Source organism: Hypanus sabinus, chromosome 15 (genome assembly GCF_030144855.1).
Source record: "Hypanus sabinus isolate sHypSab1 chromosome 15, sHypSab1.hap1, whole genome shotgun sequence".
Lineage (NCBI taxonomy): Eukaryota > Metazoa > Chordata > Chondrichthyes > Myliobatiformes > Dasyatidae > Hypanus > Hypanus sabinus.
The window spans coordinates 77,734,261-77,753,258 of NC_082720.1; the positions used below are offsets into that span (position 1 = coordinate 77,734,261).

Below are 18,998 nucleotides of genomic sequence, written 5' to 3' on the forward strand. Positions count from 1 at the left end.
CATTTTACTGCATCAACTTGCCATCATCGTTATAGGTAAGGGTGAATAATATTCTCTGCAAAAACTCGTAGCTTATTCTGAATTGAAGAGCATTGACCATTTGCAGATAGGAATCGTTTAAAGCTCTTTTACTGTGAAATGTGAACTTTGGTGAAGAAAGTTTTGATACATTGTTCACAAGTAAAAGCAAACTGATTTCTGAAAAAAAACTAACAAGGACCCACTTGCTGCATTTAATTTATTTTTAAAGGTCAATGTCGTCATGGTAAAAGCTCAGAAAGAATTTTAACTTGTTTATACTTTGAGAAGATCTTAGCAACATGGTGGGTGATGGGACTTTGTCATCACTGATATGAATCATGTAAGCAAAATTTAATTTTAAACTTTATATATTTATATACTTTTGAATCACCTCTGGGTGGCTTTTGTCCAGCAAATTCTATAGAGGTAATTTCTCAGTTTTGGGGACAATTTGTTTCCACGTTGTCTGTGGGTTCTGAGGTGACAGATCAGGATGACATTGGACAGTTGGAGCAGGAGGTTCCTGGGGTGGCAACTGAGGTGTTAGTTTGGGGTAGTCCGCTCCTTCTGCCTTCTGATACGTCAGCTATAATAATTATTTTATAAAACTAACTTACTTGTGAAACTCCCTGGTTCATTGGCTGCTTAAGTCTAGGGAAGACAATCTCCAGTCGTGCCAAACTAGTGAGATTGAGGGGCACTCGATCCCACCCCAAACCCCGGTTTGTGTGGATGCTGTGTAATTTGCTGCCCTGTTACAAACTTGTGCCAAGATTAAAGGAATTTTATTTATGAATCTTAATTAAAGGGTTAAAAAATAACTCAAAGAAAAGGGACCAATTAAACAGTCAAATGTGCACAAGTTGGAGCTCACCTTGAACTTGTCTGTCACTCATGACCTGGGCCCTCAGTCAGCGTGAACGCTCATACCACCTTCCGAATGTCGCTCGCAATCCGCCTCGAACAAACCGGTCTCCCACCAGATTGTATGCTACGACCCGTTCTCCCCAGCATCTTCCCTCTTCATCTCCTGCTGAACAAAAAGAAAATCCGAGACCAACCTTATTGTCCCTCACTAAGAAAACCTCCTGCCAATCGGATGGCACACATTCCAGTGCATCTCTTATCTTCAACAGTAACCAAAACAAGCAGCTCTTACACAACTGCCAAAATGAAATACAGCATAACAGTAAAAATGTGAACCAGGGCATTACACTTGTTTTATATATGTTGTTTATTTCTCTCTTTCATTACTAGCTCCAGAATCATTTTTTTTTTCTTATCATTCCTTTCTGGGTGCATGGTTCCCAAAAACTAGAAACATCTGGAAGCTTGTGTCCTTCTGTTCATTTGTGACTATCCAGTTTGTTGGGCGTTTCCGGTTTTCCACTGGATACCTTGAGGCAACAATTCCCTTTCCTGCTTCTGTAAACAAAAGGACCTTGTGGAAATCAAGTCGTCAAGTCACTTTTATTGTCATTTTGACCATAACTGCTGGTACAGTGCATAGTAAAAATGAGACAACGTTTTTCAGGACCATGGTGTTACATGACACAGTACAAAAACTAGACTGAACTAGGTAAAAAAAAACAGCACAGAGAAAGCTACACTAGACTACAGACCTACACAGGACTGCATAAAGTGCACAAAAACAGTGCAGGCATTGCAATAAATAATAAACAGGACAGTAGGGCAAGGTGTCAGTCAAGGCTTCGAGTATTGAGGAGTCTGATAGCTTGGGGGAAGAAACTGTTATATAGTCTGGTCGTGAGAGCCCGAATGCTTTGGAGCCTTTTCCCAGACGGCAGGAGGGAGAAGAGATTGTATGAGGGGTGCATGGGGTCCTTCATAATGCTGTTTCCTTTGTGGACGCAGTGTGTAGTATAAATGTCCATGATGGTGGGAAGAGAGACCCCGATGATCTTTTCAGCTGACCTCACTATCCGCTGCAGGGTCTTGCGATCCAAGATGGTGTCATTTCCGAACCAGGCAGTGATGTAGCTGCTCAGATGCTGTCAATACAACCCCTGTAGAATGTGATGGGTGGGGGAGGGTGGGAGATGGACTTTCCTCCGCCTTCGCAGAAAGTAGAGACGCTGCTGGGCTTTCTTTGCTATGGAGCTGGTGTTGAGGGACCAGGTGAGATTCTCCACCAGGTGAACACCAAGAAATTTGGTGCTCTTTACGATCTCTACCGAGGAACTGTCAATGTTCGGTGGGGAGTGGTCGCTCTGTGTCCATCTCTTTTGTTTTGTTCACATTAAGAGACATTAAGGTCCATTAGCTGCTGCACCTCCTCTCACAGGTCCTCTGCACAGTTTGGAGCTCCCATGAATCAACTGTATCCTGTATGAACAATACACATATGCACACACACTGCAGAAGCAATCCATGGTAGTGTAGCAATTAGCATGATGCTATTACAGCTTGGGGCGTCGGAGTTCAGAGTTCAGTTCTGGCACCATCTGTAGCAGGTTTGTACATTTTCCCCGTGGCCGCGTGGGTTTCCTCCAGGTGCGCCAGTTTCCACCCACAATTGTACCAGTTCCAGTTCGTAGGTTAATTGGTCATTGTAAATTGTCCTGTGATCTTTAGAGGTCTTCCATTGGTTGGAGTCGACCTTGGATGTTCCATCCTAGCTGCTTATGTAGTTGGTATGCAAGCCAGGACCGTATGATAGGAGGAGCAAGCTGTTTCCCATGCAGCAGGCTCCTCTCTCCACACAGCTGATAAATCCAATGAAACAGCGGCGTTGCAGGAGTTGCCAATCAGTGTTGAACTCAACGTAGGATGTCTTAGGGACTCCAGCTCCTGACTTTTCCTCTTGGTTTACTCCCAAAGTCTTCCCCATGAGTGAGTATGGCCGCAAGGCAGTGGAGGTTTGGGATCAGAGTTTTCCTTCTCCTAGATGAGCTGCCAACCACAACTGATGAGCCCCATCTGATTGGATCTTGTGATTCGACTAGGTTTAAATAGGTGGGTTCCTGGACAACATAGGTCATTAGGCTGGAAGATCAGTATCTCCAAATAAAATAAATAAAAGGCTGCAGATGTGCACACTGAAGTCAAGTAATACACACAGTCTGACTAAAAATACCCTGGCATGTTCAATAGCCGTAATCTCAGAAGCAAACCTGCTTCATCATTTACTAAAGAAAACCGCTCTTGTGTGGTCTGGTATTGAAGGGTGCAAGGTGTCAGGTAGTACACTTGGTACTTATGCTGGTGACAGAAAGCTTTCTCCCAGGGTAACAACACTTTTCCATTGGACACTGTCGATCAGGTGTTTGAAGACTCCATCTCCCAATGCTGATGTCAGCACCTCCAACTCCTCTCTCACCATTGTCATCAGTTTCAGGCAAGATTCTCTCTTCCAGCCCATCCCATGCCCTGCTTTGCTGAACTCCCCTTCCAGCTGTGAAATTGAGGAGGAAATACTGCTTTATGTATTTTTGTGTCAATGGCCTGTCCTATCACATTAAACACATTGGGCCTAGTGCACCTTGAAGCATTGGTGTTAGAGGATCTTACACTTAATAGGTATAACATGGCACTATTTTAACCTGCCCCTTGTGACAAGGAATTTCTGATCCATTATTTCTTAAAGTACATTGGTGATCACTTGCAAGCATCGTTGTTTCCAAGGAAAAGTACTGAAAATGTTGGGAAACAGAAACAAAAATTGAGATAATCAGAAGGTCAAGAAGGAAGGATCTGTGGAGAGAGATAGAGAGGGCAATGGGAGGAAATCAACCTGCAGAATTAACGTCCTTCTCTGTAGTTTCTGACTGACCTTCTGTGTATTTTCAGCATCTTTAAAAACCTCTACCTCCACCATCACCCCTTGGCAGCGCATTCCAGGCACCCAGTGTGCTTGTTTTTTAAAAACTAAATTGCATCACACTTCCACTTTGAACTTTCCTCCTCTTAACCATAAGTGTATGATCTCTAGTATTAGACAATTTGACCCTGGGAAACAATATATCAGTTATCTATTTATAGCCTCTCATAATCCAGAAAAAAAAGAATCCCAGTTTGCTGAACCTCAACGGGGCAGACATCTCCAGAGCTGCCAATCAACCACGATCAGACAAGGCTTGTGTGATTTATTGTAATAATTGATCAAGTTTTCTTGATCTCCGCAAGAATCATTTTCCATTCTCAGACTTGACCTCCCGTGGACCACTTGTCAACAGCTGGTGCTCCTAATAACTGACGTATTGTTTCTGTGGTTTTTGCTGCAATTAATCCACACAGTTTGTGTACTTTCCACACAGCTCTGAAACTCTCGCTGCTTCAAATGGCTTTCGGTAAGATGGTGGCGTGCTTGGAAGCTGAGGCCTCCGTGGCATCAACCAAAGGCATTACTGTCTTTTTAAAATGTATTTTTTATGATCAGAAGACCGTGCTGGATATTGAGAACTTAAGTTTTGCAGGTCTATCCCGTCAGTGAAGGAGCTGGACTTGGTGTGGTCCATTATGCTGACTGCGACGGAGAGGCGTCGGTGCATGAAGAGGATGAGCAGTCTAACAGGCAGTGATGGTCTTAGTTGCTTTTCTTGTGATCATACTCTTTACTCAGAGTGCGGTAGCTGTGTGGAATGAGCTTCCAGTAGAAGTGGTTAGAGGCAGGTTCGGTATTGTCATTTAAAGTAAAATTGGATAGGTATATGGACAGGAAAGGAATGGAGGGTTATGGGCTGAGTGCAGGTCGGTGGGACTAGTTGAGAGTAAGTGTTCGGCAGGGACTAGAAGGGCCGAGATGGCCTGTTTCCGTGCTGTAATTGTATGGTTATACGGTTATATGATCCTGTAGGAGGGCAGAGGAGTTGTGTGGCCTTGTTCGTAGTGATTTCTGGGCCTGAAGCCATGGTGTTGACTGTTTGCAGCCTCCCAGGGGAGACATCTGATTCAGGTGCCCCACTGAGGTCCCAGGTGTTGTGTGGCATGCTGTCCATTCTGGAGTCAGTGCTGCCCCTTGTGCTTGCTCAGCAGAAGATCATCTGTATTGTGTTTGACTGCAGACTGCTCAACATTCATGGCCTCAGGGGCTTGGACTACACTTTATTTTGTATGACACTATTTTACTGCTACCTTGTTTGTGCTTGTTATCTTATCTCTGCTTGCTATCTAATATATGCTCTATGTGCTTTGTGCTGTGTATGATTGTGACTGTGATTTGCACCTTGGCCCCAGAGTAACACTGCCTCTTTTGGCTGTATTCATCCGTGATCATGTATATTTCAGAGACAATTAAACTTGAACTCAGACAGATTTTACTTAGAAGTCATCAGAGCCATGGACTCATCACTTTTCATGCTCCAAACTCCTTCAACCATTAGCTGAAGTAAATATCTCACCTTCCATCCTCACTTGGTAACAATTTTTACGATGAGGACTCCTTGTTATTGGATCTCCAACCAAAGGAAATAACGATTCCATTTTAATCCTGCTGAAATGCTTCAAAAAGTTGAAATCCTCAATTTATAATATCTCCCCTACATTTGAAAGAAACACCAACAGGGTATGGAAAATAATTCCACTGTTTAGGCAGTTAAAAAGTAAATCAATCATAATCTCATCATTATAAGTCACACTGCTACAGTAATACAATCCTATTGCACCCAATTGGGACAATTCATTATGGACCCAGCAGTGGAGAACATCACGTGTGTGCTTTTGAGGACATATAACCACTAGGAGAGTAGTATTCTCCTGGTCACTATCCTGTAATATAGTAAAGAAGTTTACAATTCTACTATGCACAGCACATAGATCAAGTCTTAACCTTCCTTCAAATGTGCTTTCGCTATTTACAAAGGTTGTAAATGTTGGATTGTGGTGTTTAACTCCAAAGTTCTTTTAGAAATCCGGGATGAAACTTGTTACTTCACAGTTGCTTTACTAAGAGCGATTGAACAAAGAGGACAGGAACACAACAGTGACAAGGGATCTTACTACTTTAAGAAGTAAGGACTTAAAGATGGTGCTTAACAGCTACTTTTATACCCAAAAGATAGGGAAATTCTATAGGTAAGAGAGATCACAAATTAGAAAATACTTTTTAGTACTATGGTAAAAAATTTATTCAATGAGAAAAACTCTTTTTCACTTAATGCAGTACAGCTTCCGGGATTATACTGTGTATAGTTGCTAGAGGTATATTATACTGTTATGTATATAAAGGCTATTTAAAATACAGATAATTGACTTAAACTGCAAAGAAAATGACAATTAAAATTAAACAGTCAGATCCAACAATGCCCTCTTTGATTCTAAATCACACATTGAGAATCATTACATCTGAAATTTAGAGACAGAAAAAAAATTACATATAAAATAATTAAAAAACTACAAATTATGAAGTATCAAGGAGTATATATATTCTTTAAAGTATTTATAAGATGATGCCATTTATTGGGCCGATTGGTGGGCACACTTACTGTATGTAAGTTTAAAGTACTCTATTAATGATTTCCTTCCAACAACTAGAAACCACTGTATTTGGTACGAATAATATGACCTGTAATATCAAGTAATCTCAGCTTTTGAGACTTAAATGAATCCAATCAAAGAAATCCCATCCATTAGACTGATGTATTTGAGTTGCTTCTTTATGAATATAATCAGCCAAGTTACTTGTGTTTTCAAACTCGACAGATACAGTCGGCCTTCCTTATCCATGGGGGATTGGTTCCGGGACCCCTCACAGATACCAAAATTCGGGGATGCTCAAGTCCCTTATTCAACATGTCTCAATACGGTGGATCTTAGGACCCAGCGGAACCCCAGACCTTATTTAACCTGTCTCAGTGCGGTGTACATTAGGACCCAGCGGCAGAGATCTGAATCCGTAGTGTTTCTGTTCATGAAAATAATCACAATAACGATTGAAAATAAAGAAGAAATAATAAAGCGATTGGAAAGAGGTGAAACGCCATCGGTCATTGGAAAGCGTTAGGCTACATCGGTCAACGATCGGAACAATTTTAAAAGATTAAGTGAGAAAGGCTCTGACCCGACGGAAGCTACAATTATTACTAAGCAATGCAGTGGTTTAATTATTGGGTTTTGGGGTTTTGGGTTTTTGATCCTCCACATCAACCCAGCATGGATAGAGAGCACACTCGGGAGCGATCTGTCACTGGATCGAACTCAGGAATTTCCATTCCCAAACCCGGCACTGAAACATACGTTCTTAAGTGTTTTATATGCATAGAAAGGTCAAATGTATACTATATATGAAGACAAACGTTTGACTAACTGACACTAAATAATACCGGATGTACCTGTTCCAACTTACTTAGTAAGAGAACTTCCAATTTTTTTCGATCCCGATCCACGATAACCCACACACATCCTCCCGTATACTTTAAATCATCTCTAGATTATTATAATACCTAATACAATGTAAATGCTATGTAAAATAGTTGATATACTACATTTTTTAGGGAATAATGATAAGAAAAAAAAGTCTCTACATGCTCGAACAACAAGTCTGGAAGAGCACTTCCGGGTTTTCGCGTTTCGCGGTTGGTTGATTTTGCGCATGCGGAATTCGCGGATAAGGAGGGCCGACACATAAGGATATGTGTCAGAAAGGTGTAGGCTGCATTTCTATACATAAAGTACATATTGTTTCATGAACCTAGACCATTTCTTATTTGTCCAACTGCAATATTTCTGTTTATCAATAGAAGTGTACATTATGTGTCATCTCAAATGGCACATTACAAGTAGGGAAAATACAATAGCTGATAATATTAGAATAAACACCATAATATCTAGTATTTGTTGACTTGCTTGAAGTCTCTTGGCTGGTTAGTGATTTACTCACTGTAACCCAGCAACGCAGACACTGTGGCAGAGGTTACTAGTACATTAACCACAGCACTTATTGTCTTTGTCAGATACCACTTTATCTCGCTCGCAGTGGCTGGCATGTATCCACGTACTTTTGCCTTCTACTTTCCCTGCTGAGTTGGTAATTAACAGTACTTGTTAAGCACCTTCTCGCCAAGCTCCCAGTGGTTCCTTATATGCGTTCTTAATCAGGACCCACTCGACAGGGATCAGGGTGTGTTCTCCTTCTGTTGGGTCTTCACAAGCAGCAGCATCCTGTTGAGAAACAGATTGTAAAAGCTTGGGTTAATTTCACACAATTGTTAACTAAATTGTCTGCCATAACGTGTATATCAGCCTCTCCAAAATCGAGAACGCCCCGCAGGAGGTGTCTGTTACCACCTCAAATGAACTTAACTTAGCTTTCTTGTTTGGCATCTCTGATGATACACAAGACCATAGGAAGAGCCATAGGCCATGGTACACCTGTCATTGTCTGATGGTTCCATTCATTTGCTTGACTTGTTCTGATGTCCCTGGGTGACGTGGACAATGAAAAAGCCATTTAATCTTCATTAGTTGACATAATTCAGTCAACATTTAATAAGGGCCCTCTTCTCATTGTTACCATCAGGAAGGAGGTACAGAAGCCTGAAGGTGCTCAATCTGTGATTCAGGAACAGCTTCTTCCCCTCTGCCATCAGATTCCAAAATGGACATTGAATCCATGAACACTACCTCACTTTTTTATTATTTCTGTTTTTGCACTATTTTAATCTATTTAATATACATATATGTACTTACTGTAATTGACTTACTTGAGTTTTTTTGTTCTATATTATCATGAATTACATTGAAGTTGCAGCTAAGTTAACAAATTTCACGACACATGCCGATGATAATAAACCTGATTGCGACTCTGATTCCTGATGAACACTTCCAGTGAAATGTGTTCCTTGGTAAGAGTCAATGTGACATGACAATCCACATCGAGGAGTATAGTGCTTGATCAGAGTTTTTAATGTGTGTGTGGCAAAGGCTTTCCTTGTTGGAATAGCTTCCACCTACCTTGAAAAATTGTCCACTATTATCAGTACTTCTGAATATCCTTAACATATTGGTAAAGAAATGTAGTCCAGTTGTAAGTGTAAAACAGACCAGGTTGGAAAGGAACACTTAATTGTGGTAGCTTCTCTGCCACTCCAGAGTTAGCCTTCTGGCATGTTATGCATCTTTCAAGCGTTTGTCGAGCTTGTGCCCTGAAGTTTGGATACCACCACTATTGAGAGAATCTGTCAATCATCTTTTGAATTCCAATGTGTTCTAGGGAGTGCATCTGCTGTGCTAGATAAGGAAGCAAACGTAGATGGAGCTACCAGTCTATGACTAGTGCCGTACCTCCTTCCTCCAGCATTGACTAACTTTCCATCATTCTCCACCTAGAACCACTTTTCTGTCTGGGAGCACTGTATTTGCATGTCCTGTATGTTTGTCTGTGATACAGAGCTCCACCTTGTTTCCATGGCTCCAGTTGTCACGTTCACTGGATATGTTCTTCGTACTTCTTTTGCTGCCTTTTCTGCAATTTCATCTGCACATGCATTTCTATGGGTTTCCATTGTTGAGTTATTGAGCTTGTTGATACATTGATTAACAATGGTTTTATCTTCAGTCCTGTGTGTCTTCACACAGTTGGTCATTACTGGAGCAAGCTGTGACATAGCTGTGAATTTTCCACTGCCTCCATCTCTGAGCCTACTTCTTTGGCTAGGACTCTTCAGCTCATTCCGATGACCCCTTCTCGTATCTTCAACCCTCCTTCTCTTCCTGGACATCCTGATCTGGTCTTCTGTTGGCTCTGGATCTTTTCATTACTAACTACTGACAAGATATCAAGCATCTCGATTTTACCACTCCTTTCTCAGATTCTAACCTCCCTCATTCCGAACACACTGTTCTCTATTCTCTCTATGCTATTCCTAACTGGGCCATTAAACCTGCAGATAAAAGTGGGGGATATTGTAGTAGTCTGGCGGACTGACCTCTACCTTCTGAAGCCAGGGGACAGCTGTCAGACACCTCCTCCTACCCCTCGAACAGGAACCCGCTAAGGAGCTCCAAGCCATTGTCACTCTGGGGATCTCCCAGCCACTGTCACCAACCTCATAACTGCCTTACTCCACATCTCCTGTTTCGACCTCTTACCCAAGATCCACAAACCTGCCTGTCCAGGTAGACACATTGTTTCTGCTTGTTCCTGCCCCATTGAATTTGTAGGTGCATAACTCGACTGTGTTTCATCGCCTGGTTCAGTCCCTTCTTACCTAAATCCATGACACTTCACATGCTCTGGATTTTTCAATGACTTCAAGTTCACTGGCCCTGATCACCTCATTTTCACCATGGACATCCAATGCCTACACACCCCCATCCCCCATCTGGAGGGCCTTAAAGCTCCCTGCTTCTTTCTAGATAATCTGTTCCCTCCACTACCACTTTCCTCCGTCTGACTCTCAATAATGATTGCTTTGGCTCCGCCCACCACCTCCAAACCAAAGATGTAGTCATGGGCACTCGCATGTGTCCCAGCGATGCTTGCCTTTTTGTCGGCTACATGGAACAGTCTATGTTTCAAGCCTAAAAAAAACCTCCCCAACTTTTCCTATGCTACACCAATGACTAGTGTGGAAGAAATAAACGGGCAGACTTTTATTTAGATGGAGAAGGAATTCAAAATGCAGAGATGCAAAGGGACTTGGGAGTTCTTGCACAGGATACCCTAACGGTTAATCTCCAGGTTGAGTCGGTGGTGAAGAAGGCAAATACAATGTTGGCATTCATTTCTAGAGGTATAGAATATATGAGCAGGGATGTGATGTTGAGGCTTTATAAGGCACTCATGAGACCACACTAAGAGTATTGTGTGCAGTTTTGGGCTCCTTATTTTAGAAAGGATATACTGACATTGGAGAGGATTCAAAGAAGATTCACAAGAATGATTCCAGAAATGAAAGGGTTACCATACGAGAAATGTCTGGCAGCTCTTGGGCTGTATCCCCTGGAATTCAGGAGAAAGAGGGGAGATCTCATAGAAATATTCCAAATGTTAAAAGTCTGAACAGATCAGATATAGCAAAGTTATTTCCCATGTTAGGGGAGTCTAGGACAAGAGAGCATGACTTTCAGGATTGAAGGATGTCCATTTAGAGCAGAGATGCGGAGAAATTACTTCAGTCAGAGGGTGATAAATCTGTGGAATTTGTTGCCATGAGTGGCTTTGGAGGCCAGATCATTGGGTGTTTAAGGCAGAGATAGATAGTTTCTTGATTAGCCAGGGCAGGGTATGGGGAAAAGGCAGGGGAGTGGGGATGACTGGAAGTATTGGATCAGCCCATGATTGAATAGTGGAGTAGACTCAAGGGGCCAAATGTCCTACCTCTGTCCCTACATCTCATGGTCTTATGGACTGCATTGGTGCAGTTTCCTGCACCCATGCTGAGCTCGTTGACTTCATCAACTTTGCCTCCAACTTCTACCCTGCCCTCAAATTTACCTTGTCCATTTCTGACACTTCTCTCCCCTTTCTCAATCTCTCTGTCTTGATCTCTGGAGACAGTTTACCTACTGATATCTTATATAAACCTACTGATTCTCACAGATACTTGTACTATACCTCTCCTTACCCTAACACTTGTAAAAATGCCATCCCCTTCTCTTAGTTCCTCCACCTCTGCTGCATCTACTCTTAGGATGAGGCTTTTTATTCCAGAAATAATGAGATGTCCTCCTCCTTCAAGGAAAGGGGCTTTACTTTTTCCACCATCAATGCTGCCATCACCCGCATCTCTTCCATTTCGCCCACGATGCCCTCACCCAATTCCCCTGTCATCCCACCAGAGATAGGGTTCCTCTTGTCCTCACCTACCACACCATTAGTCTCCGTGTCCAGCAGATAATTCTCCATAACTTCTTCCATCTCCAACAGCATCCCACATCAAACACAGCTTTCCCTCCCCCACACATTTTGCTTTCTGCAGGGATCGCTCCCTACACCTTCCTCCCTCACAATCATTCAGGGTCCCAAACAGTCCTTCTAGGTGAGGCGACACCTCACCTGTGAGTCTGGTGGGATTGCCTACTGTACCTGGTGCTCCGGTGTGGCCCCTGTGTATCGGTGAGATCCGATGTAGTTTGGGAGACGGCTTTGCTGAGCACCTACAAGCGGGATCTCCCGGTGGCCGCCCATTTCAATTCTACTTCCCATTCCCATTCCAACATGTTAGTCCATGGTCTGCTCTACTGCCGCAATGAGGCCACACTCAGGTTGGAGGAGCAACACCTTATATTCCATCTGGGTAACGTCCAACCTGATGGCATGAACATCGATTTCTTGGTCTTCCAGTAATTGGCCCCCACTCCTTCCCGTTCCCCATTCCCATTTCCCTCTCTCACCTTATCTCATTATCTGCCCACCTCCACCCTCTGGTACTCATCCCCTTCCCTTTAATTCCATGGTCTCCCCCTTCTACAGCTCTTTATCTCTTTCACCTATCAGCTTCCTAGGTTACCTTACCCCTGCCCCTCTCCTGGTTTCACCTATCATTCACTTCCTTGTACTTATTACTTCCCTCTTCTCCATCTTCTTGCTCTAACTTCTGATCTTTTTTATAGTCCTACTGAAGGGTCTCAGCCTGAAACGTTGATTGTTTACTTTTGCCTTAATGGTGCTTGGTCTGCTGAGTTCCTCCAACATTGTGTGTGTGCGTGTCTTGTTTTATCACTGTCACCGTCATTGAGCCACTGTAGAGCCCATGTCATGTCCATCTGTAATCCCTCGCTGTTCTCAGAGTCTGTCTGATGTAGGCTGCAATTCCCCGAGTTCAGATTGTGGCACTGTATAGGGAGATTGTTTGATGCAGACTAATTCCTCGGGTGGAGTTTTTGGAATAGATGCTTCCCTGAATGGACACCAGCAGGACTGTCACTGGCAACATCACTGGAAAGGTCAGTAGCAGGGCCACCCACCTGAAGGCACGACTGCGCTTTCTTTCTGTTTCAGTTTGTTTCTAAGGCCTGATCAATGCACTTCAATTGAATTAAAAACACAAGAGATTCTGCAGATGCTGGAAATCCAGAGCAGATTCCATCATTTGTGAGTGTGACTTTGATTGAATTACCATGCTGTTCTTATGTTCATTCAGTTAGTGCAAAATTTGCTCTTTAGACTTTTTCCTGTCCCTATGGTATTGTTATCTAGTTTATTTCAAGTTCAGTGATCCTTTTGATGAGTAAAATACTTATGCCATTAACACATTCAAACTATCCCATTTTCACTCAAACCAACCGCATGGTCTTATCTCTAAATCAGTAGCAGCCATTTTCTCAAACTAACATTTCTCAAATTAACATTGGTAATTTTTGTCTGGACTTTTCCATGATTAAACTGAGATGTGTTATTCCGGTTAGAGTTCTCAGTTAGTTTCATGACTTTGGCCATTTTTTAAAAATTCGATCTTGCTTCGTATATTCTTTTTGTTACTTTCACCTCAATATTTTTATAGTTTGCAACTGAAATTTTAACAGGTTGTGCTGAAATGCAAATTTAATTCACCTTCCCCATGCTCCGCTAGCTTGTAAGTATTTAAGTTTTCTCATGCATTCTACTGGCTTGCATAGGTTTTTACATTTTTTATCTGTGCTCCACAGCTTGTAAAAATTTAATTTTATGCATTCAACTTGCACTCTTCCAGTTTTGCATGTAGCTCTAAAAGGTTGTGTTTATTTTTACAGATCCAACTTGTAAAATAGCAACACAGCAGCCCTCAATCCTGATTCCTGTCCAGTGATATAGAAGCCAGAACTAGTTTTTCTCTCAGACAGTAGAGGAACATAAAGAGAGAGTTCTTGTCCCTTTTCTTGTGCACTAAAATTCCCCCTATTTGTCTTAGAGTATTGATGCACCATCAATAACTCACTCTGAGACGTAAGGCAAGATATCGGCTTTTATTGACTGGAAGAAGGAACCAGGAGTAAGTGACCATCATACTATGTCCTGGAGACTGAGGCCGAGCATAGGCCTCAGATCGCCTTTATACAGGGGTCTGTGGGAGGAGCCACAGGAGCAGTCAGCAGGGGGCATGTCCAGACAGGCACACGTAGTTCACCACAAGTATAACAAATTTTAAACTTTGAAATATCCTGCCGACTATGCCAATTGTTGTAAGCTTGTGTTTAACTCCAAGGTACTTTCAGAGGTCAAGAACGTGGCATAAAATGTGTTTTTCCAGGATCATTTTATTAAGAGTTGATAGAACAAATAGAATAGGAACAGAGGGTCTTATTATTTGAAGAGAGGATCTAAAGATGGTGTCTGGCATAAAATAGCCTCTTTTATACCCAAAATATAAGAAAATTCTATGGATAAAGACAGCCTATTGGAAAATATTTCTTTAATAGTATCATAGCAAATTAACCAATGAGAAAAACACTTATCCACTTCATGCAATACAAAGCTTCTTGGATTTTGCTTTGCAGAGCCACAAGAGGCGTATTGAATTGTTATGTATATAAAGGCTACTTAAAATACAAGCAGCCAATTGATTGTTCAACTGGAAAGAAAATGTCAATTAAAATTAAACAGTCTGACCCAACATAAATCATTCATTACATTGCTCACAAATGCGATCACTGTACTAATTATTTACAACTTGTCAATAACAGTAAGCATTCCACTTGTGTCTTCTTGAAAAGGAGACACTCCTTAAGTCAACCTGACATTCCAGCTAACAGTGTAATTTATTTACTGAACCATTGCAGCCAAATTCTTTGAGTAATTGATTTATAGATTCCTGTCATCATCCATCACTTTTTTCCTCTTTTTTTCTTTTTTGTTTCCCCTCCCCGTCTCTTCTTCTATCCCCTCATCTAGACTCTTACCTCTTCTCCTCAGCTGCCTATTACCCCCCCCCCCCCCCGGTGTCCTTCCTCCTTCTCTGTCTCCTATAGTCCCCTCTCCCATCTGATTCCTTGTTCTCTAGACCTTTACCGTTCCCACCCACCTAGCCTCCTATCACCTTCTAGCCTAAGAGGTGAACAAGTATATCCAACTCGTATAGCTTCCAATGGCCTCCTTTTTGAATATCATCATCTGAATATGGAAAGTTTTATCTTAGCCTTGATTTAGAGTCATGGAGCTCCACAGCACAGAAACAGGACTTTCAACCGATCCCGCTCGTGATGAATCGTTACTCTGCTCAGTGCCTCACAAGAGAGTTATAAATAAGATACGGATGCACGGAGTCGGAGGAAGTGTATTGGCATGGATAGTGGATTTGTTAGCCAATAGAAGGCAGAGGGTTGGTATAAATGGGTGTTTCTCCGGTTGGCAGTCAGTGGTGAGTGGGGTGTCGCAGGGGTTGGTGCTGGGCCTGCAGCTGTTCACCATTTACATTGATGATCTGGAAGAGGGGACTGAGTGTAGTGTAGCAAAATTTGCTGATGACACTAAACTGAGTGGAAAAGCAAATTGTAAGAGGATGTGGAGAGTCTGCAGAGGGATATAGATAGGTTAAGTGAGTGGGCCAAGGACTGGCAGATGGAATACAATGCTGGTAAATGCGAGATCATCCACTTTGGAAGGAATAATAGAAGAGCAGATTATTATTTAAATGGTGAAAGATCGCAGCATGCTGTCATGTAGAAGGACTTGGGAGTGCTTGTGCATGAATTGCAAAAAGTTGGCTTGCAGGTTCCACAGGTTACTAAGAAGGCAAACGGAATGTTGGCCTTCATTGCTAGAGGGATTAAATTCAAGAGCAGGGAGGTTATGCTGCAACTGTACAGGGTACTGGTGAGGCCACACCTGGAGTACTGTGTGCAGTTCTGGTCTCCATACTTGAGGAGGGATATACTGGCTTTGGAGGCAGTGCAGAGGAGGTTCACCAGGTTGATTCCAGAGATGAAGGGGTTAACTTATGAGGAGAGATTGAGTCACCTGGGACTATATTCTCTGGACGTTCAGAAGAATGAGAGGGGATCTTATAGAAACATACAAAATTTTGAAAGGGATAGATAAGATAGAAGTAGGAAAGTTGTTTCCATCGGTAGGTGAGGCTAGAACAAGAGGACATAGCCTCAAGATTCAGGGGAGAAGATTTAGGATGGAGATGAGGAGAAACCGTTTTTCCTGGAGAGTGGTGAATCTGTGGAATTCTCTGCCCATGGAAGCAGTTGAGGCTTTTTCACTAAATATATTTAAGATACAGTTAGATAGATTTAAACATAGTAGGGAAATTAAGGGTTATGGGGAAAAGGCAGGTAGATGGCGCTGAGTTTATGGACAGATCAGCCATGATCTTACTGAATGGCAGGGCAGGCTCGATGGGCCAGATGGCCTACTCCTGCTCCTATTTCTTATGTTCTTATGTCCCATCAGTCAACATTTGGACCATAGTCGTCCATACCCCTCCCATCTGTGGACTTTCTCTTAAATGTTGTAATCAAGCCCACATCCAAAATTTTCCCTGACAACTCATTCCACACTCTCACCATCCTCTGAGTGAAGTTCCCCCTCATGTTCCCCTCAAGTAGTTCACTTTTTTCCTTTGGCCTATGACCCCTAATTCTAGTCTCACCCAACCTCATTGGGAAAAAGCCTGGTAGCATTGTGGGTGGCACAACCCTATTACAACTTGGGGTGCCAGAGGCTGGAGTTCAATTCCAACATTACCTGTAAGGAATCTGTTTGCCTTCCCCACATATGGGTTTTCTCCAAGTCCTCCAGTTTCAGCCCACATTCCAAAGGTGTACTGGTTAGTAGGTTAATTGGTCATTGTAAATTCTTCTGTGATGGCTGGGCGGCACAGCTCAAAGGACCGGAAGGGCCTATTCCATGCTCAATCATAAATAAGATTAAATTTAGGGTTGTATATGACCATGTATAAGTATTTCAGTAATAAATTAATTTTGAACTCAGATATGAGTAGGGCCAAGGAGAGATTTGTTTTGGCAGTAGGTGAAGTGCAGTGGGTTGTGGTTGTCTGGGAAGCAGGCCAAAACACTTCATGACGGAGGATGTCGGGGCCGCAGGATGGAAGTCATTAAGGCATGTTATCTTGTTTTTCTTGGGTTTTGGGAAAATAGTGAGATTGAAGCAGGGAGGTGTTAAAAATGTCTGCAGATACCTTCTGAAAATAACTTCTCATCTTGCTCAGTTTTCCACACTGACCTTTGACCTCCTCTGTACTAAGGATCCCACAACAGCAATGACTTATTTCCCATGGGTCAAAGTGCCATTGCCATTGCTGGTGACTGTCCAGCAAGTGGTAGTGGTTGTGAAATACACGGGTTAGTTTTTAACATTCATTAAAAGGAGAGTAAATCAGAGAACAATTCTTGGGTATGGATGACCCAATTTGTTGACTTTTATCGATGTCTGATTAGTCATTAGCTCTAAATGTACAACAGAGATCCCGGATGTCCAACTTCAAGGTAGATGTTTGCTGTTGTTACAAAGCAAGCTGGAAAAAGAATTGTGAGGAGGCAGTGTTTCTGCAGAAGAGGTGGAGCAAGGCAAGAGGTGACATGAAGTAATGCGTGGATAGATGTGAGGTTACGCTCTGGGAAAGGAGAACACATTTTAAATGGTAAGGAGCCACGAAAGCTTGGTAATCAGGTTGTGGGGCACAGGAAGTACACACTCTTGCTCAGCAAGCAATTAGGAAGGTAAGTAGTGTACCAAAAGGGTGGAGCACAAAAGAAAGGTTTTATTGAGATTGAACAGGCTGCAGTGAGACCTGATTTGCAATATTTTGTGCAGTTTGTTTTTGAGAAAAATTATTTGGGTCGGGTGTATGTCTTTGGAATTCCATAATCTAAAATACAGTGGGTGATGAGAAAAAGAAGTGTTTAGTTCTCCTCAGATGGAGAGATGTTGCCCCACCCACTCATGCTCAATGATATTATGTCCTGTTTAGACCTTCACTTCTCAATTCGGACATAAAATTTCATAAGGTGTAGGGACCTTTTCTCGAATATTTTCATAACTCCTCTTTAGATTAAGTTTATTCTATTTTTCTGTACCATAATCCCTAACTTTCAGCTTTCTTTTCCTGAAAGTCTTATGGTTTCTTTATGATGGGAATTACATTATAGTTTTGGTAGTAGCCATTATTTGTATATATATATATATATATATATATATATTTACAGCTCTGTGGGGTTGAATGCTCCGATTAATTTTTTTTTTACATATTGTAACGGTTGGCCTGGAGTTTGTAGTGGGAGGGTGGGGAGGATACTAACTTTATATGATTTTATTTTGGGTGCTGTTTCTTTATTGTTATGAATTATATATTTGATACATTTATGTTGCACTGTATTAACCTTCATTTTGTTGTTGGGTTTTTTGTTTGTAGTTGTTTTGTAGAAACGCATAAAAAATTAATTTTAAAAATGTGTACTTAAGGCTAAAAGTGAAAAATATTTGACACCAAGCAGGCGGCATGGTAGCATAGCAATTAGTGCAATGCTATTACAGCACCACCTGTCTGTAAGAAGTTAGTAGTACGTTCTCCCTGTGACTGCGTAGGTTTCCTCCGGATGCTCTGGTTTCCTCCCACACTGTGAATGTGTACGAGTTTGTAGGTTGAGTGGTACAATTGGGCAGCTAGGACTCGGTGAGCTGTAAGGGTCTGTTACCATTTCATGTCCCTAATCAAACTAAACGCATCGGAGATTGAGAATCAGGCAGGAAACTGGATTTGAAATGCACGAGCATATGGCAGAGGTGGCGACAGTGTCTGTGAGGTCTGCTCCTAATTCTGATTCTTGCGTTTGGGGAAAAACCCACATTCTGTTGAGCAACTCTCCCTTGGACCATTTGATTTCTAAAGCTACATATAAAGGGAACCATTGCCAGAAATATTAGCATCTCATAATGTTAAATTTCTCAGTACAGCATATGTATAAATGACTTCCAGCTGCTGACATAAGTATCAGATTGACCATTATTATTACCACTGAGTCAGAAAGGTACGGGTGTAATCCTATTTCATGCCCTAACTTAGCCATTCCATTACTTCATTTATTTGACAGGTGCATGATACGATCCTACAAATTATATTTAAAATATCTCT

General features: G+C 42.0%; 1 protein-coding gene across 5 annotated transcripts in view; it reads left to right on the top strand.

Moving 5' to 3' along the window:
* Positions 1-18,998, top strand: part of LOC132405612 (protein Shroom1-like) — an 81,153-nt gene that overhangs the window by 16,929 nt on the left and 45,226 nt on the right. Inside the window, exon 1 of one of the 5 annotated variants that reach the window (XM_059990553.1) lies at positions 17,341-17,507. The exons of the other annotated variants lie outside the window; for them this stretch is intronic. The gene's annotated coding sequence lies outside the window, so the exon portion shown is untranslated. Of the gene's footprint in view, positions 1-17,340; positions 17,508-18,998 lie in introns of those variants that run through there. 5 annotated transcript variants of the gene reach the window in all.